Source organism: Carassius gibelio, chromosome B14 (genome assembly GCF_023724105.1).
Source record: "Carassius gibelio isolate Cgi1373 ecotype wild population from Czech Republic chromosome B14, carGib1.2-hapl.c, whole genome shotgun sequence".
NCBI classification, from domain to species: domain Eukaryota; kingdom Metazoa; phylum Chordata; class Actinopteri; order Cypriniformes; family Cyprinidae; genus Carassius; species Carassius gibelio.
Window position 1 is genome coordinate 27612099 of NC_068409.1, and position 21177 is coordinate 27633275.

At 35.1% G+C, this 21177-nt stretch overlaps 1 protein-coding gene across 1 annotated transcript in view; it reads left to right on the forward strand.

Moving 5' to 3' along the window:
• Window positions 1–581: 581 nt before the first annotated feature.
• The window catches only part of lingo2 (leucine rich repeat and Ig domain containing 2), a 326054-nt gene continuing 305458 nt past the window's right edge, over window positions 582–21177 (forward strand). The window contains exon 1 of the mRNA XM_052574215.1: window positions 582–810. The gene's annotated coding sequence lies outside the window, so the exon portion shown is untranslated. The remainder of the gene's footprint in view (window positions 811–21177) is intronic.

A 21177-nucleotide genomic window follows, 5' to 3' on the forward strand; every position in this document is an offset into this window, starting at 1 on the left:
ATAGGCACTCAAAGCGCTTTACATTGTTAGGGAACAGATTGCAATACTCCAAAGAGAAAGAAAAACTTAAAATCACATAATATGACCCCTTTAACCAAACCTAAAGTTCCAATAATATTTATTTTAGATGTTTGTGACAGTTATGCTTTTCAAATTTTCGCCGAAGAAGAGAGTTACAAAGCAAACACAACAGTCTTGTCCTGCTAGATTTAGTGTGTCTAAAATCAATGATAAATGCTTGTTTGATGATTTTTGGCAAAATACTTATGAATAACAACCAGCTGCACTAACCTAGTGGCGCAGGAGAATATGACATAGCAAAGTAAACCAAGCTAACAGCACAGAAAAATCGGTAAACAACACAATATTAACCTACATATCAGTAACAATACAAATTATATATTGGCATGAAAATATCTTTAAATTTGCTCACAACAGTTCCAATGCAGAACTGGCAGACATGTGGTTCTGTGCCTGACAAATCACATGACTTGCTCACCCAAAATAGTTATTTGTGTATCATTTTGACTTCATTTTATTTTATTTATTTTATTAAGTTTACGGATAAAAGAAGTAGAAGAAGAACAAGATGTCTCATAATACTCAGACATAATATATCAATATTAAAATCATGAAATATGTCACAAACGGCCAATGTTGCGCATTACCTTTAATACAGGAAGTAGTTTGTATTTGGTCTGACGTGGTGTTCTGAGATGAATTGGAAGTAATAAGAAGATTGAAATGTTTGAAATAAGAAGATTCATCTGCCAATTGTGAAGCATTCCTCAGCGTTAGAGAGAAAGTATGGTGAGTAGCTATTTATTGAATCTCTCATTTGCTGTGTGTTCTAGGCCTGCTGTGCTGTTTGTAGTGTCTGCTACTCTGGTTTGATATTGGTCTGTTTGTAAAGATGTTTTTGATTGCTATAGTGTAGGCCTTATATCTGCTTTTGGTACCCTCTGTTGTTTTGATAACATACAAATGTATTTTGTCTGTTTGTGCTTTTCTATCTGAGGAAAATGTCTGTGTATTCAACCGGTCAAGGTTCTAGAAGTTAGCATCAGCCAGCTAGCCCCTGCTGGTTTATGCTATAACTACAAGATGTGGACTAAATAATGTTTTGCTGGTTATTATTCTAATTTATTTATTTTGGCAAGTAATACATAACTGTATCTATTTTTTTTTTTTGTACAAGTTTCTAAATTTTTAAATAATGATTTTAATAATAGCAGCTGGTTACTTCTAACGGTTAATTTTAGAATTAATTAGAAATTATTATTAAGGTTCATTTTAGTTAATCTACTTCTTCATGGACATTTTATTTTAAAGCAATAAGTAGTTGTTCAGCTTTGTTATAGTAAACATTTTATTTAATTGTTCTGCTAGTTTATTAGAGGCTTTTGCAATAGTCAGCCGGCCAGAGAATAATCACAGTAGAATCACTTTTTAAAGCAAAACTAAAACCCCATCTCCTTTAGAAGGCTAATTATATTTTGAGTCTAAATTAGGCTTTTCTGAGCAAGAATTACATGAGTTTGTGTTATATTGTAGTCCTGTGCTGTTGTACGTATTCTAGCTTTTTAATTAACAGTGTTCAACACAATCATGGTCAACAATTGTTGTTGTGTGTGTGTGCTTTTTAAATAAACTGAGACTGAGATTATAAAAGACAGTCATCTTAATTCACTATTTTAAGGATTTTGTTTTTATGTGTGTGTGCATACAGATGTGCACTGAGTAGCCCCAAAATAACCTCTGATTCTGCAGCCAGTCAGTTACACACAAGTTACACTACACACGCTGATGTACAGACGTGGCTCCTGAGCCGATAAGGTAGGGTCAGTGAAATCGCAGCAAAGCTAATTAGCCAACAAAATTGGGCGGTAGTCCATATCGCTCGGCTCCAGAGAAGCCAATCTCTTTGGGCCCCAAGGGTGCAAACTCGCTGCCTGAGCTGCCTGACATGGGTTGCATTGATAGCTAAAAGGGTTCAAGTGATTTCCAAGTGAAGTAAAAAGGCAGAGAAAGAGAAAGAGGGGGAAATGTCTGGAAGTCTCTTACCAAGCAGCCAGCTAGCTTTATGTGTAATGCAAAACAGTTTCTGATTCTTGCATGGCTTTTCGTTTTTTCTGTGGAGTATGTAAAATGACAAATATTAGCATGGCAAATTTGAACTATTTTGAATATGAGCACTTGTAACCATTAGACCAGTATGACCTTGAAAATACTGTAAGCTACGCAATCAATGCCCAGGCAGCAGCCTGTGGAAACTATGGTGTGGATTGGATATGTTATCAATCCCTGTGATCTTGACCTTTCTTCCTTTAACACTGGCTTTGAAAGAGCAGGAATTTATTGGCTTTGTGATGGATAAAGTTACATGCAGCCAACAGACATGAGGTATTGACAGGAGTTACATGATGCTGATTATGATTGCAGATGTGAACACTGCCCATGTCAATGTCATTTGCAATAACCTTCCATCACCCTGTGTGTTCATGTTGTAGATAGCTTAAATGCAATTTCATGCATATTTATTATTCAGTAATGCCAGCTAAGCGCTTCATTTTAGTTTGCAGTAAAGCTCATCAGCAGCACGGTAACTCCACTGTTGAATTTTTAGATGTGTGTTCCAATTAAATGAAAGTCACATTGGAAACATACAGACAAAACATAATCTTAGATTAGCCGGTGTAGATGAACTGCAGTAGAGAGTGTTGCGTTTTGAGGAATTGTGAGCTACAACCAGAATAATTGGATTGTGGCAGGCTCACAGGCATAATGCCAATGATTTCCAAGTTTCTTCTTTATTTGTATTTCTTTCTTTTTTTTTTCATAATCAGACTTTTGTATTTCTAAAACTTCATGGTTGAGCCAAAATCAATCCTTTGATCACCTTCCTGAAAATGTCATAAAAATGTAGTTGATAAAAAATATTAACAGGAGAGCCACAGTACCATTTATTAAGGATTGGCCCAGTGGTGAAATATGGCTGATGTTAGAAGCTATTTATGATTTACATGATGCAAATCAAATCAAGCTATCAAAGTATAATTAACAGTATAATGGTGACTGCCACATAACTTGATACATTTTAGATCAATAAATCAAAAGTAGGGATGTGCAGTCTGTTCTGCATGAATGAGCAGCACAACTTGAAGAAATTGCGAAAGATTTATTACTACTGTACTGTATTTACTTCTCAAAAGTAGTAGCATATTAGTAGTAGTAATTATAACAATAATACAATTATTAAAACTAAGGAACATCATTTTTAAATAGACCTCTGTTGTCTATTTACTTTTTGTTTGCAAAAAAAGTAAAAAGTAAAAAATAATTAACTATATATATATATATATATATATATATATATATATATATATATATATATATATATATATATATATATATATATATATATACATACATACATACATATACATTGATTGGAGATTTGAATTATCAATTGTTGGCGTCCCATAACATGTTATCTGCCCTGTGTGTGTAATTTTCCAGAACTTTGTATGTGGATGTTTTTATATAGCATGCATAATATATGTAAATATATGCTTCATGCCTGACAACTTAGACATTACTTGCTTTAATGTATGTTCACCAAAATCCCTTGAGAAAAAAAACGTTGTGACAGCAATGCACAGAGACAGCCACACACACGTTAACTAGTTGGCCATGTATATTTCAGCAATGCAGGGCAACACAAAAGAGAATTTAAAGTGGCAGAAATGAACGCACTTATTTCCAACCCAACTGGGTGCAGTTACACCAGGACACACATAGTTCCAGAGGCGGTGTTAACTCTTGTGTCAGGGGAGTGACTCTTTGTGTATGCACTTTAGAGATGTGGATAGCAACACAAGAGACATAAAAGACAGGCTTCATTTCTGCTTTGTTTCCTTCCATTTCCACATAAATATACTTCAAACTTAGACTGGGTGAGAAGCATCCTGTCTCAACCCCACTCTCTTTGTATTCTCATATTCCCTTCATGAAATTTTTAAACCAGCTCAACAATGCCTGAAAACTCAGCCTACCATAAAAGCATAAGAAAACATGCTCGAGGACTTTGAAAGAAACCGTATGAAGGGATCAAAAGAGAGGAAACATTTTACAGCTTCATTCAGTATCCATTTGATATATATGTTGTCTTTTGAGGCAGTGTGACTACAGCAAGGACTCAATTATACCAATAAATAAATCGGAAATTAAATACAACACAAAACAATACACACATCCTAATGCACAAAATGCAATGCTTAGATTAAAAAAGGAATTGTATATTTTTAAATGTATTAAAATAAAGGCTATTTTTAATATTTTGTGTGTTTATGTATATTTTAATCCATATTAAAATGCAAAAATCTAAATATTGATTAAAAACCATTCAGAGAACTTAACCCTTGTAGAAAGAAACCTTATACAGCATATGTACTTCTTTGTTTAATCAAGCACAGAGTTAGTTCAGTCAGGCCACGGAGGTAAAGAGACACCCATCTTCATAACCAGACTACAGGATATATGTCCCACCGTCACATCTACATGATTATCACTGTTTGCTTTAAAGACATTATTAAGAGTCTTAATCATCCTTCGGATGAGACGTTAAACCAAGGTCCTGACTCTCTGTGGTCTTTAAAAATCCCAGGATGTCTTTCGAAAAGAGTAGAGGTGTGACCTCGGCATCCTGGCTAAATTCGCCTCCTAACAATCGCCATATCTGCTGATTGGCTTCATCACTGTCTCCTCTCCACCAGTAAGCTGGTGTGTGGTGGGCGTTCTGGCGCACTATGGCTGCACACTGGTGGTGGATGAGGAGATAACCCTGACAATGTAAAGTGCTTTGAGTGCCTATAAAACACTATATTTATTATTATTTTTATATTAATTGTCATGTATTTCCAAGCTGATGGTTCCTGGGGGTTAATGTTTAAAGCTCTTGTTTGTTCAATTATTCTGGGAGCAAGAACCCCCATAAGGCACCATACCGCCAAAGATAAATTGTGTTCAATAAACTCAAGTAAACTTGCCAAAGTGGTTCCTGTCTGAAATAGCCTCAGTTTCTGACATGGCATAAAGCAACAGATCTGTACTGTTGTCTATGATCTCAAACATCCACTCCTTATGATTTATTTTGTTATGCACTGGGAAATATTCCAGGAGCATTTATAACGTATGATGTTCTCAAGCCATCTAGCAAACATCAAGTCACAGCAGAGTCAAACATCTTTAGAAATTCATGCCAGTGGCTTTGTGAATCTCACAGCTGTTTTGAGTCAAGTGGGAGTGCTGTGATGCACTGTAGTGATGTTGAGAGAATATTGAACTTTTGCATATGTGTATTTTAAGGACACTGTCGTGAAATCGAAAACAAAGGATTCTGGTAATTAATTTACATACTCTGACATTTCAGTAACAGCCACCTCATTCACAGTAGTTTGTGATGATTCATATTCATTTCGGGAGAATAATATTGAAAATGCCAACTTAGACATCAGTGTGCATGTAAATGTTTCTCAATATTTTTGAGGGGAAAAAACACCTCCAAGTCTCCCTGGAGTTCTTCTGGAGATCAGCACTTTTCTCCTTAAATTCATAACTTGTTCCCTTCTGCTTTTCTACGCATGCTACTTCACTCACGGATGGCCCATGCTACTGCTTTAATTACTCTAATAACTTCACACTTTGATCGAAAAGTGCATTGACTGAATAATCAATCGGCCCTCAATCCTCCTGCTTCCTCCGACATCAGCTGCTTCGCCCTGCCGGTCCACATGATTAAGGAAGTGATGTGCTCTCACGCTGCATCGATAGGGTTGTTGAGCTTTCCCTTACCTCTGCCCACTTGTTCAATCACAGGGGTGGCCAAGGAAAACCGTATTGTAGGTTATCTAAAGCCCACAAAAAAGCTTGATGGATAGTTACCAATTAATCATTTAGGGGCATAGGCTCAGCCGGGGCTTGTTCCAGTCCAAAGGAAATTAAGCATTGCCTGCCTATTCGTCATTTAGGTCCTAATTACATACTAATGGGTCCCCATTATGTTAATAGAACACATATCCTTGGATGGCATTCGCTTCATTTAAATGATAATAAAGCAGGAAGCCATTTTATAGAGTTTTGAGCAAAGCAACAAATTTGCTGATTATTGTGTACTCTTAGACTCCAAGTTGTTTTGGTTTATTCAACATTTTGTTACATAAACAGAACTTACCTATGTTATTTAGATTCACAGTAATTTGTGCAAATAACTGGCATCTTATTAGCACTGTTAATTTAATTTAGTAATTTTGGTAAAATAATTATCTTGTATTTATTTTTTATAAATGCTTATCATAACTTCATAAGAAAATAACTGTAGAACAGAACTGTAAACTGTAAACAGTGATACGGTGAAATATTATTACACTAAGATAACTGTTATATTTTTATATATTTTAAAGTGCATTTTATTCCAGTGATGAGTAAATTGCTGAATCGGCAGCCATTACTCCAGTCTTCACTGTCACACCATACCTTGTAAATCATTCTAATATGCTGATTTGATGATCAGCATTTCTTATTGTTATCCTTGTTGAAAACAGAAGTGCTTATCAATTTAATGCACCCTTGCTGAATAGAAAAATATAACTTTATATAAAAAAAAAAAACACACACACACAATTCTACTAACTTTTTAATAATAGTGTACTTATTTATTATATATTTAATTTAACATTGATTGACAGACTTCATTTGCATGCCTTTTTTCATTATTTTTATTTATTTATTTATTATTATTATTATTATTATTTTTGGTTTGTTTTGTTTATTCTACTCCTCAGTCTTGGCTGGTTGTGAGTGCAGAACTGGAAAGCTAAAGAAGTGTGTAATGATTGACATCCTGTTGATGTTTCGTCTGTCCTGCCCAGTCATGTCTGTCTCTCCTTTTCGCACATGTCATACAAGGAACATCTGTGGCTCGATCATGCTTCTGAATCCAAAATGACAACCCTGCATTGTAATGCACACCCAGCTGCACAGTACAGGCGCTGCAGACAGCATATGGGTTATGGAGTCTCGACAGACTCAAATTCATGCTGTTTATTAAGTGTAATTTCAGCAAGGAATACATTAGGATTGCTTGACTCCATTAATGTGTGTTTGGTTCTCTATACCTATTAGATTTGGTTTAGTAGTCTTATTCTGAACTGAATATGGTGTGGCGTTATTTAGAATTTAGTGAAATGGTTGCATATGTTGGATGAATTGGGTCACATGACACTACTCGCTCAGCAGCTCTGGTGGCACCTGCCCTGGTTTGCACCGTAGCACAGCTTGTGACCTCATTTGAAGTTAAGGAGTGAGTGAGTGAGATCCATTTTCCCTATATAACCTCATAAACCTACATCCAATTCTCTGTGTTTATGACCAGAAGTGACAGACCAATTCTGCTTGCTCACATTAAAAAAAGCATAGTCTGTCTTGTGAAAAAGAAATCAATAATTTCGCCTGCTTTTCATTTCATATGGGCTGGGGATTGAGGTCATATCCTTCCAAATAGCAATTTGTCAGAGATTTATTAGTCTTTTTTCTTATACTGACAGAACATTGAGTGAAAATATTAAATGAATGGGCCATTACCATTATTTCTATGACGTTAGCACAAATATCAAGATGGTGAAATGCTGTAAGACACGTCACTTTGAAACTGTTAAATATTTACATTTTTAAAAGAAAAAGGAGAACAGAAGAATTTAAATGAAAAGATTTGCTCTAGCTCAATTCAATGTTACCTTGAGAATATGCATGTTGGCTTGGCACTGCCAAGAATGCTAACTACAGCCCTGTGTGCTAATTTATGCTGACACACACAGTCGGTCTTTTTAGTGTGCCAATGAATTCTCTTTCACTTTCCAACACAGCTTAGCAGTAGCAGAAAAAAACAAAAATAAATAAATCTATCATTACATTCAAAAGTAAAAAAAAAAAAAAAAAAAAAAAAAAAATGCTACAAAGATAGAGGTAAAATTGTGTAAAAAAAATGTGTAAAAAAAGATTACAATATATTGCATAATGCATAAGGAATTGCCACTTTTCATATGTTGAAAATATGTGACAGTATATTTGCTTATATATCACAATATATGTAATTTTATATGCAGTTATACACTTTATAATACATAGATAAGATATGGTACTACATGTGTAAAATATATTAAACATATATTTACTAATGCAGTATATACACACATGTGGGTATATATATTTTGTATATTTAACAATCTTGGCATACATGTTTCATATTTATTTATTTTTTTAAAAGAGAGTTTAGAATAGCATAAGCACACCTGCTCATACTAAACACTAACAGACTATCACTGGAGCATATATGTGCAATATATACTCAAAGGATCAAACAATGCATATTTATTTTTGTCTTAATTTCTAAATATATTTGTATGTATCAATCCATATATTGTCAATGTATATATTTTTGAATATTGGAAAATATAAGCACTGGTTGCCAATATATGGAAAGATATTATGTATATTGCATTATATTTTGCAGTATATTCCCATATATTTTTTACAAGGGACACAAGGATAATTATCAAGATTCGGCATCATTTCAAGAGTGCTAATTAAAAAAGTAATTTCTCGTAATTGACCATGTGAACATCTTTGCTAAGGTCAGATTTCCTGCAAAAAATGATTGTTGGAAAATTTCCAAATCACTCTAGGATTTGGTAACGTTTTGCAGTGTTTGACCGGTGAGTACAAGCCCACTTGGAGCACTAGCTGAATATGTAATAATGGCTAATTAATTACTTATTAGGCAATTTAGCTGATGCTTTTAAAATGGCTTCAAGTACTTGAAGCAAGAAACCCAATTCCACAGCCCTGGGGTTAAGTGTTTCTCTTAAGGACACAGTGAAAGTGGTTCGTGGGTCAGTAAGTCATGAGGCACTTATTTTGGTACCAGCCAGGGTTATGGTTTGGCTACAGTACTTAGCATGGTACAGTTAGCCTCTTCTGGTAGACGATGTAATTACATTATTTGGTTACTTATTGGTGGCCATTTAAAATAGTAGTACTTTAAATAATAGTAGTGTGTCTGATTTGACGCAACACAACAAACAAACAAAACAAGAATAGAATACACATGAGCAAACTTGGTAAATCGGACCCATTTGCTTCCCATCAATCACTACTGTAGTCTCTCACTGCTTCTCAATACATCTGCCAGGCATTAGAACAATTTTTCATAATTACTCCTTTTGCTCAACAAGGCTCATTGCTCATCGAGTAGTTCGTTAGGGACTCTTTTGTGTTATGTAATGACAAGCCTGCAGCGGCCTTCATTGTTTTAATGTATAGTTATTCAGATTTATCTTTTGCTGATTTACCTAAAAACTCAGTGTTTTGAGCCGTGCTTACATTATTATCCCTTTATTTAGCGCTGTCATATCTCTTGTGGGTTACTGTTCCAGATGTGCAAAATTGCCAGATAAATAACCTCAGACAGAGGAGGGGTGGAGATGCACCTGCCATCCAAACTATGCTATATCCATCAAAGCAGAGACACTAATGAAAGTCGTCCTACAGGGATACAAAGTCCCCCACCCCCCATGTGTCCACTTTTCACATAAGCATTTATTCCCTTAACTATATCATCTGTGACTTCTTGTGTAACACAATCCTTCTCTCCCATTGTGAGAAATACGACACAGTCAAAATCCCAAAGACATGAGGTGGGCTGGCTGCCATGTCAAATGCTGAGGTAATGTGCCTCACTGACAATGTCAACCTGCTCCTCATGCTAATAGAGGCGTGCGATTTGAAAGAGCTGTTGATCATTTTATTGTAAGGCTGGTTTCCTTGCCCTAATTTACTAAGAATATCCGGTGGCTGATATCTTTAATTGTCAAGATGATTGTTTCATTAATCTTCATTTGAAAAAGAGTGTCAAGAATGGCAGCATGTGTCAGATTTACGATAAAAGGCTAATGATTATATCTATTTGGACAATTAAGAATTGGCTCGCTATCAGTTCATGAGTGTCGATTTGACTTTGTTTTATTAATACATATCATTTTATTAATAGGAATGACAGCAAAAGGAATTTATTGAATTGAAATGCAAAGAAATTCAAAAGGGTCAAACGCCAGAATTTGATCATTCTAATACAAATGTCCATTTATACATAGAACACATAAATCCTAAATGTAAAGAAGACCTATTCTAATTAAATTTTCAGTTTGTGAAACATTTGTGGAAACAGCTTTCATGCAGAAATTGCTGGTAAATTTCACAATGAATTACAAAGAAACAGCAATGAAATAGCAAGTAACACATTGAATTAAATGTGAAATTTTGACGCAAAAAGACTAATAGTATTGTCTTAATCGTATAGTCTGTTTTATTTACAACTTGATTGTTTTTTTTTTAACTGTATGGATGAATGCCATTTCAAACACTGATTAATACAGTTAGATAATGTGTGCTATCAAACTATGAATCAATTTTAAAATATGATTTATTAGTATTATTATTCATTATTTAAACGAATAATAAACACACAGTACAATTAATGTCTTTGCATATTATTATTTTAATTCTTAAACTCAAGTTTAAATCACTATTTTGCATCTGATTTACCACTTTGGGTCAAATTCAGGAAAGGAATTCTCTATTCGATTCTACATGGAACACAGCCCTGTCTCATATAAAATATTAAAATGTCTAACTGTATTGAAAACTTTTCCATATTTAATGACAATACAAAAATCCTCCCATTTCATTGCTTCTTTATAAATGGCATGAAAAGACATTCAACCCCAGGTTGCTCCAGGTGGACTGTAGTCTGCAATATGACACATAACTAAACTGAGCTTGCATGAATTGACTACACGCAGTGGATACATTGTATGACATAAATCTGCATGTGGGATTTTTTATTTTGTTTTTTTCTCTTTCAGATCACTGTCCTAATTTTAATTTCTCAGGGCAATTCACCCCAGCTTGGTTGAAAACCTTTTTAGTAAAGTTTCTAGCCACTGTTTATTTAGATGCCAAACACGAAGGGCATGAAAGGATTCAGCTGCTTTTGGTTCAGTCCCCAAAAAAATTTGGTCTTGTAAGAAACTTAAATTTTGACACGTCACTTCAATCACCTGAAAATCAAATCATGGGCCAGCCCAAATTGTCTGTCATTGCTGTATAGTTTCATCTCTGACATAAGCTGGAAATGGCATTTTTATTCCTTTATAAAAATAATACCACAATTTGGCATCACTCATCCTGACGGCCCCAAAATTGCCTTCAGTTAATGCCGCATTACTGCTGCTGAGGGAGCAGGTTTAAATGTCAGAGACTGGGATTGTCTTTCGAGCAAAAGGGATGTAAGATGACTACAGAAAATGTCACACCGTCTTACTGCTTTCATAACTGGAAGAGTTAAAGTGCATTTAGTGTATTTTCATGGAGAAAACAGGAATTGCTTGAAGAGAGCATTACTATATGGGCCAAGATGATACATGCACAATACAACAATAACAAGATTCTTCCTTTGATAAAATATTTTGAATTCATATGTTGCCCCTGTGAAAGACATTTTCAATGCATAATAATGAGAGGATCTGTATAAGTTGCTTTGGCATTCTTGTGGTACACATCACTTTCAAATTAGAAAAGAAATCAGAAAAAAAGAATAAAAAAAAGTGATTCAGTCTATTATTATTTAATTGTTTTATTAATATTATGAATAATAATAACACTAAAATTTATTTTGTATCTATTATTATTATTATTATTATTATTATTATTATTATTATTATACACATACATATATGCAAATTATTTATATATATATATATATATATATAGTGTGTTCATTATTTTCAAAATTAATTAGACATTTCTTAATGGAAATTGTTTCAAAGTAAATCTTACTATTATATTCAGTGTGGGAGGCTGCATTAGCTATTTTAAGTTACAAGGACTTGATGCGCGTGGCTGTTTTTATTTGGCTTGGTCCCCAAATGATTCATGTTTTCCTCCTCTATCCTTGTGGACAGGGGTGATGATTTGCATTGGATTAGCATCTGTTGGTTAATCACTAAGGGCCGTGCATTTCCAGTTGAGCGGTCTCCAAGTGACAGTCATTTATCAGAACCGCATTTGGATGTGGCTTGGATGAGAGGTGATTTCTGTGCTCTCCCCAGACTACTGGACTCCATGTATCTATGCCCAGAACAAATATCTGTGTCACTTAACTTCTAGCACTGCTGTCCAAGGCTAGTAGGGGAATGCAGGGAAGGGAGGGGTGAGGCCATGCAGGGAGCAATGGATTAGTGCTTTGATTCTCTACAGCCCTTAAGCGAGAGCAGTTAATCTAACCAGGCGTCATTACTCTGAGTTTTATGTAATGAGCAGAGTTGTCCTTTTTAAAGCCATTAATGAGGCCAATCAACACATTTGTGATCATGATTTAGAGTAATTAAGAACAATTCATCTCACACTTTTGTTGGATCCAAGTTAAGCTGTAATTGTTTCCTTCATTTTATTCCTTCTCTAAATTCATTAGAGACTACATACTTATTAGGGTTTATCAGTAACAACTACCCAGACTTTGTTAGTGTAATGAAACTATATTAGATATGTAGAATTTTTAAAAGACATTACAAATGATGTGTGGCTTAAGAAGTATATTTATATATTGTTTATTTATTTAGTTAGTTAGTATGGAGGTAATATTAGGGAAATTTATTTATTTTATAAAACATACACTTTTATTTTATTTTATTTTATATTCTCTATACTAAATAACATTCAGCCTTAATTGTTTTGATGTTGGGTTGATTTTGATTGAGCCTTATACAGTAATTATTATAATATATAGACTTTAATTTGTACATTCAATTGTTTTATGGTTTGAATACATTATTTGTTCAATACTAATATAACTGTCAGTACTTACCAGTGTTTCTGATTAAACACTTTTGATTAGAACTTTAGTAGTCTGAGGCTGAATAAAATAAACAATACACAAATGCATACAGACAGACAGATGAATTAGTGCAGATGGGAAATACAGGAAGTTATAGGGCTTGGAATTTAATGTGCACTTGCCCGGTGCTCAAATTATGAATAGTGTTTAAGAGTTTGAACGAACATTCAATAAGTGGTGTATATTTAGTGAACGTGTCCTCACATCTATTTTTTTTGTCCACCAGCCTCACTTTCTCCAGACACAGATGAAGCCATTTCTGCACAATTTCGCATGAAATCAGCACTGATTGCATCAACATTCAGTCAAAGCAGATGTCATTCAACCTTTTCACAGCCCAAGTGGTTAAAATTGACCCTCAAGATCATATGCTTAGCCCTTGTCCTTTAATAGACTGGTTTTGACATTTACAGAGTGAAAATGTGATTTTCAAAGGCACATTTGAGCACCCCGTGGTCTCTGCACCTTGGAAGTTATTCACTGGAAAGTATTAGACTTGTATGCAGATTTGTCTTTATTTAGCATCTCTTTTTGTTTAAACGATATATAGCTGGAGCATACTGTAGCAGTGAATCAGGTGATTGAGACATATAACACCCATTTGCAAAATGTCACAGCTAGCGGGTGTATGATCAAACATCCTTAACATCACAAAGGTTTGGGAGAGATAAAATTATTTCTGTCTCTGTTGGTTTGGTTACTTGTTACTTAGCCGACACTCTTTGTACAAAGTGACTTATTGCATGAACAATCCCCATGTTGGTTATGCTGTGTTATAGAGTATCATCATAAAATCTCATCCTTTTCATTTGCCATCCCCAAAATACTGTTCACAAATTATAGGACCATAAGGTGAAGGCTGAAGTAGTGGGATGCCTTTGACTCACACAAAACACCCATTAAACATCCACTAGTGCCAGAACTACCACAAATGTTTGTTTTTTTTTTTTGGCCTGTCACCTGGTGTATCAGTTCACTATTATCTTGTCCACGTTTGGCAGGCAGCCATCTTTCTTTTTACGCTCTCATCTGATTTTTTATCAGCCTCTTCCCAGTGGCCTTTGTTAGTCACAACCAGCTTTTGTCTATAAAAGGCAATATTCAAAAACCATATCCATTGGATGATGATCGTGCTGATGCTTGTTCATTCAAATTCCCCAAAAACATCAATTCCAAGTACTGAAACATAATCGATGGTTTTTGAAACACTCTGCAGACCAGACTTTGTTTTGTCTGCCGAATGAGAGTTGCCAGATCTCCCACAGAGATTCTGATGGTCTAGATCAAAGTGTGACCTGGCACACTGTATGCCCATCCAGGAGAGGGAGAGGAAGGAAGAAGAGCGACCTGATTTTGGATTTATTTAAATTGCTGGAAAGGCACAATGTTCAAATCAAATTGCTGAGAAATACTTTTACCTTTTTTAAAGAAAACAGCCCAACACTTTGAAAGCCTCAGAGAAAAGGAACCTGTAAAGATGTCAAAGAAAATCCTAAAATAATGTTGAAAGGTAACTCAGGCAGTACTTTTATCTAGAAATAGAGTTATACCTTGGTTGAACCTGACAGAACTTAATGCAAGTATTTTATCATTGTCATTTAAATGCAGTATTAAAACGAGGTCTTCCCATTAGCAACTGGTATCCGTGAAGTAAGCTACTGTCACACTGCGTTTTTAGATGTTTGTTGTGAAGGATGTTCTCATAAACATGCTACCGTGGAGAATAAGTGTTGTAGATTGCATGTTACATTTGTTTTTGATGGTAACTGGATCAATCTGACAGAAAGAGATTTCATTTTTACTCTTTTGCCTTTGCGTGAGATTCTTCAGCTCTGCTCATTACACGTACAAACCATTTGTGCTACATATATTTGATTATGTTTGAATTCATCATTTCGCAAATGAAAAATAAATAACTTTTCAGTTATATTAAACTGAATTTGGAAAATGTCAGTTAGAAATTAATGGCTGGATCATCTCAGGCTTTATACTGACGAATGAGGGTGGTGAGCGGTCTGTCAATCCCTGTTCCAATAAAACTAAAATGGACATGCACTGCAGCAAATAGACAAAGGGAACATCAGCTCCAGAACATGTGCGCCATTTTTTATATGCTATGTCTTTTGAATTACTCTTAATCTTAAATAAATCAATAAATATGAATATGGTATTTTTTTTTTTTTTTTATACTGAAGTCTCTACCAGGCTTTTAGGAATATTGTCTGGTCAAATTATATTTCCTGTATTAAGAATACAGCTGAATATGCTGATAAAATGATAATTTGCAAGTTAAGTATCATTATATATTATGAACAATCATGAACAAGGTAACTTTAAGTTAAAAGGCAAATTTATGTTAACCTAGACTAATAAAGTAATATTAATTTGCTGTAACAAAAAGTTAAACTGTAATGATATCAAGGAGGTGAGGAAGCAAGTGCGAGTTTATAACATTTATTAAATGACAAAACAAACAATGAACACGAGGGCAGGAGGTATGGGGAATCTTGAAGGTCAGGGAGATATCCGGGAAGAGGCAAAGCTCACAGGTGATCCTAGGTGTGATGGTGAGTTGGCAGCAGGAGAGTGTGATACAGGAACTGCGGGGGAAGAGCCGTAAGGTGAGTGGTGAGATCCGGGGATGATGAGGAGTGGATGGGGTTCTGGAGACAGGACAATCCAAAGACGAGAGCTTTCTGACCCTCCATTGACAGCATAACTGAAATGTTTCCAGACCCAGGAATGTAGTAAGGACATCGATGAAACAGTCCATGTAACATCAGTGGCTCATCTTTAATTTAGCGAAACTACGAGAATACTATTTTGTCCACAAAGAAAACAACATTCAACATTTATTCAACAATTCTTCTCCCTGAGATTTTGGAAATTATCAAGGCGCATGCGCATTTTCCCCAGAATGTAATCAGCGCTGTCTACGTTCAGCATGCACACTTTCTCATGAACATAAAGCTGCTTACGTAAAGTGGACATGTGTTGTGTTACTCTCCAAAATGGCAGAATACACTATCTCAAGGAGAAGAAGTCTTAAAGGTATAGAACGACATGAGGGTGAGTAATTAATGACAGAATTTAACATTTTGGGTGAACTAACCCTTTAAAGGTCCCATATTGTCAAAGTTAAAATGTCCTGGTTTTTCACAAACTGTTGTGACTTTTGTAAAAAGTTGAAAAAAGCTACACAGTAACCTCCTTCAATCACCACCCCGAGCATCGCCCATCATCCGACTCTCCTTTTGTCAAACCCCCAGACAACATCGCATCCGTGCCATTGCTGAGCATTGAGCAACAACAGCACTTGAAACATGTCGAAAAAGGTTAACTTTAACCATGAAACCAGATCGGCCGACCTGTTACGATACACTCTCACTTAAAGGATGGATGATCTGACAGGATTGTTACTACGAGGTGGATCACAATGTGTTTTTAGTAAAGACAAACTCATCGTGTCTATCTAGCACGTCATGTTGAATATGTATATACATTTCAATTTCAGCAGGCAACTATTTTTACAGCTACATTATTGTTCCAGACACAATAAATCCTAACAATGTATGCGCAATTACAAATGATTCTAAATAAATCGTCAGTTTATGTTTGACACCACATGCACAGACATTTTTTTCATCCACAACATTGTGAGATGCAAGAAACATATGGCAAGAAATCATTAGACTTGTCCATAACAACAAAAGACAATACTTCATTGAACTTTTTCAACTTGACTCAGAAAATAACAGCCAATCAAAAGAGAGGTTCACGAATACTAATTAGACAGGCTAAAATCGACCTGTTCTTAGCAAACCTCCTGAGAAAGCAGCTGTAAAAAATATAATGAGATAGTTTTTGGTAATTATACCACAAATATATAGTCTTAAGGACATCAAAACCTAAAATAAAACTTCAGAAAAGTGTACAATATGGGACCTTTAACTAGCATTCAAGTGTGTAACTTCAATGTTTATTCACCAGTTCAAATATTCACCACAAAGGCCTTTTCTTTTCTTTTCTTTATATTAGAGAATGGGGAATGGAGAAGCACCTAAATATATTATAAAGTTTGCCATCAAAAATGTTTATGTTAATGTTTAATATTTTATATTACAACATTCTGAGAGACATAACACATCACTTCATAGTAAGGAATGACACAGATACCAGTCCCCAACCTACAGTTATTCAATTCTAATCGAGTTCATTAGTATATCTCTACAAGAAAATGGAATAACCTGGGGGAATTTTATTACCTGACAAACATTGTTTGAGTTATCAAGCTCAATAGAAGCCATCTCGGAATGATAGCAAAGGAAAATGTGCCAGACTTAAGCAGAGTCTGTTTTCATTTCCCTCAGCAATGATGCCGACTCTGACCTGAGGACTAACCCACCGGTCTGGTTTTTGAAGTGCCAAACATCTTCACTCTGTCCACACACATATGAAAGGAAGAACACGAGAACATAAGAGGAGGAAAAGGTCATGTGGCATTGAAAGAAATGAGTTCAGCATGCAGTATGCTCAGTCTAAACTGTGATCTAATATGCTCTTTCTATCTGCTCAAACTTCCACCCTCATCGGTCGCTCTCTACACGCATTCCCGCAAATCACCCGTCTCACTACAGCAACCTGATCCTCATTACAGCTTCCCACCTTGTTAAGCAGACAATTTAATGCCCTGGGCCACGAATGACAGGCGCCAGGAAAGATTCCTCATGGCTTCCCGTAACTCACAGGTCTTGATGTTTTTCCATTGATACTGGTCGTTTTGTATCTTCCATTGAACATCGTGATGTGACATTGTAAATCTTGCTTCATTGTGGTATCCAAATTTCTTGATTGAGTTGATTTTATTAACATGTGACTTCATGTACTTGCATCTGGATGTGGGTGTTATGAAAGGCCAACACAACGACAAATATAGCTTTTGCTATGCTTTTCAGCGAAGATAAACAAATGAGAACTGTGATAAAATAACGTTTCCTATTTGGATGGGATTATATCAGATGATCCCAAACAGTAAACAAATACATAGGTGGTTAAACACTACTTAATTTGTTCAGTTTTTACCAAAAAAAAAAAAGTTCTAAAATTATGTCAAAAAGTAAATCTTTGAAATTTGAATTCAGGAAAAAAGTAGGGAATGGATCTTCTGTGAAAATGGCCTGAACTCAAGAGTGCTCATGAACCAGGTGTTAACTTTACAGGAGGCAGAGAAAGACCCAGATTCATAGGCTAAATTTGTCACCAGCAGCTTTTATTTATTAATCTGTTTATGGGAGTGTCAAATACAGCTTTCTAATACTCATGAATGATTAAGTTTTGGGATGCTATACTTCAGGTCTTTGCACACGCTATGGTTTGAACAGTAGATTTTAGTCTGAGCATCATCCACACATTTTCATTTACACATTTACTGTTTGAGAGTTGTCAGCAAAGAGTGTTTTTAAATAAACATTATTTATAGTATGGCACTAATATTTGCAGGTACAGGTAATATTTACCACATGAACACTACTCTCTTCAGATGACTCTCTTTTTTTTTTTCTTCTCACAGTCATCTCAGGGAGCCGTATAATTTGAATATGTTCCTGCTGACATACTTCAGAAAGCAGGTAGACTTTATTGATGTTGTATAGAACCTATAATCATCATGCCTGAAAAATATTCCAAAGACACATTTATACAATTTCTAGTCCACATGAAAGAGCATGGAAATGTGGTTATGTAATTTTCAAGTGCAAAACTGCAAAATGTATAGTGCAAGACTTGATTTTATCCATCAGGAATTTATTGGCTTTTGAAAAATGGCATCTACTGAATGTCATAGATAGTTAGAGAGGAGGGGTTGAAAAATACGAGGGCTTGGTAACGTCAGTAAAAAAAAAAAAGTCACTTCAGTGGCAAGATTTATTACATTTTGAGCAGCCATTATTCACACTTGCGAATGTGAAGGCAGACATGAGACAGGTTTGTAAATTTATAAACGAGTAAATAAAGAAAGAGGATAACATGGAAAAAATAAACAGAATATTATGTTGTTAATACCTCCAGATGCAGAATGGGTCATTTTCTGGACATGGAAGATCAAGTACATTTTGTTTCACAGAACTTTAAAGGGGTCATATGATGCTGCTGAAAATAACATTATTATTATAAATGTGTTTATGCGGTCTGATGTTCAAAAACATATTTTCTACATAATGTACATTATTGTTTCTTTTTCCCCCTCCTTTCTGAAATGTGTATTTTTTTTATTTTTTTTTATTTTTTATCAGAGATGTGCTCTTATTGGCCAGCTATCCAGTGTGTTGTGATAGTTCTCTTTTAGCAGTTCAGTCAATGTATTGTTAGGAGTAACTGAATAACTCAGGATATTGGTTTATTTAGCATCAGAGGGAGTGGAAGGCATGTTTATAAACTGAATAACTTAGTAATTTGTGGATTTAATGCATAATGGGGAGACACAGACCATTTCAAATGATTCAGTTTGATTTGGTGAACTGGCTCGACCAGTTCACCAAGGAGATCCGGTTAAATAGAAAGATTAGTTTGTGATCCGGACATCACTAGATAAGACAAAACCAATAAAACCCATTACAGATGGGCATTGTTGCATTTAGTTGGGACATGATTACTGATCAAAATTACATATACTGTCTTTTTACATGCTGCGTAAAGATAAAACCATGTCTGCATTTGTGATCTGAGGAACAACAAACAAGCTTACTCTTCACTGCTCAAAGCTCGTTTTTTAATCATCATTGGAAAATTATTTAAATATAAATAACATGCTTACAAGCTATGAGTCAGAAGCACCAGACTGTCCTTGCAACATTTGAACTGCACAACTTTATAGAAACAGCCTTTGTGCCACAGATGGATTGCAGGCTACTAGTCCTCATCCTCCATTAAATACACTGCACACATCTGAACATTTGGGTTGGACTGTTCTGGAACTTAACCACTGATTTCTAATCGTGTCCTCTTTTGGAAGGTCAAACAAGTAGTTTCACTTTTACAATGAAACACACAGCGACTACACGACATGGCAGCATCAGGAACAGTGAGAATAAAAGTTACAGTATGCCTTCTTTCTTTGCATGAACATTTGGGTGGTGTTATGCAAATCTTCCCACATAGTGATGTAGACATGTGGGGGCGTGTTAGAACAAACCATTTTAGTGGGGAATGGTTGACTCTTTTTGGTTGTCTTTTTGGATTTGAGACTTTTGTCTTTGCAACTTTACAGATCTTCTTTATGCACCAAGAGCTTGTAACACTCCAGAAAGGAAAACTTGAAATCACATCATATGACCCCTTTAAATTCTAACAGCATTTGATTCAAACCAAGTGCTGTAGATTAAAATCCACCACCAAAGGAGGCAGAAAATGATTTTTTCACCACATGCTACCGGAGGCACAATTTTCATTAATGGACTTTGTTATCAAATGAACAGCCATTAGGAGTCCTGTCCATGAAGGAACATCACTGTGAAATAAGATAATGTTTACAGGGGTTGATCTGAAGCCGATGAAGAGGAAAGAAATACCTTCTTCATAAAGCTAGTCAGGCTTAAAGGGTTTTAATTTGCTTACTGTTCCAGGTATTTGGGTGGCAACATGCTGTTCCAGACTACAGACTACCAAACCCTGTAGATGAAATATAGTTTAATATTTTGTGAAAAAGTTGTGAGTTGTCATAAAAGTTTAAAGTTGTAAATCTATTATCCATTGATCAATCAGAAAAGTGGATGTCCTGTTATTTCTGATAAATGACATGGCATCAATTGAGGATAGGAGCTTTAGGAGATAGATCTACATTTAGCCCCAATGTAAAAGTGCTAAAATTACCTGCCAGTATTTTGTGGAAAAGTTCAATATTTTGTATGTAGAATTTATTTAAGGGCTCAAAAAAATTCACTGTCTTTACATTGGCATACAGAGCTTCAGATTTGCTCATGTCAATGTATATAACAGTCACACAATGTAAGTGAAAGACATATGCTGATATATAAAGTCAGGGTACCCATACGAAAGGAAAATATATTTACCAATATATTTTTTTAAATACATTGTAATATATTATTTTCCCTTTTTATTTCCTAATATATTACATATTTGAATACATTTAATAATATATTAATGAAACATAT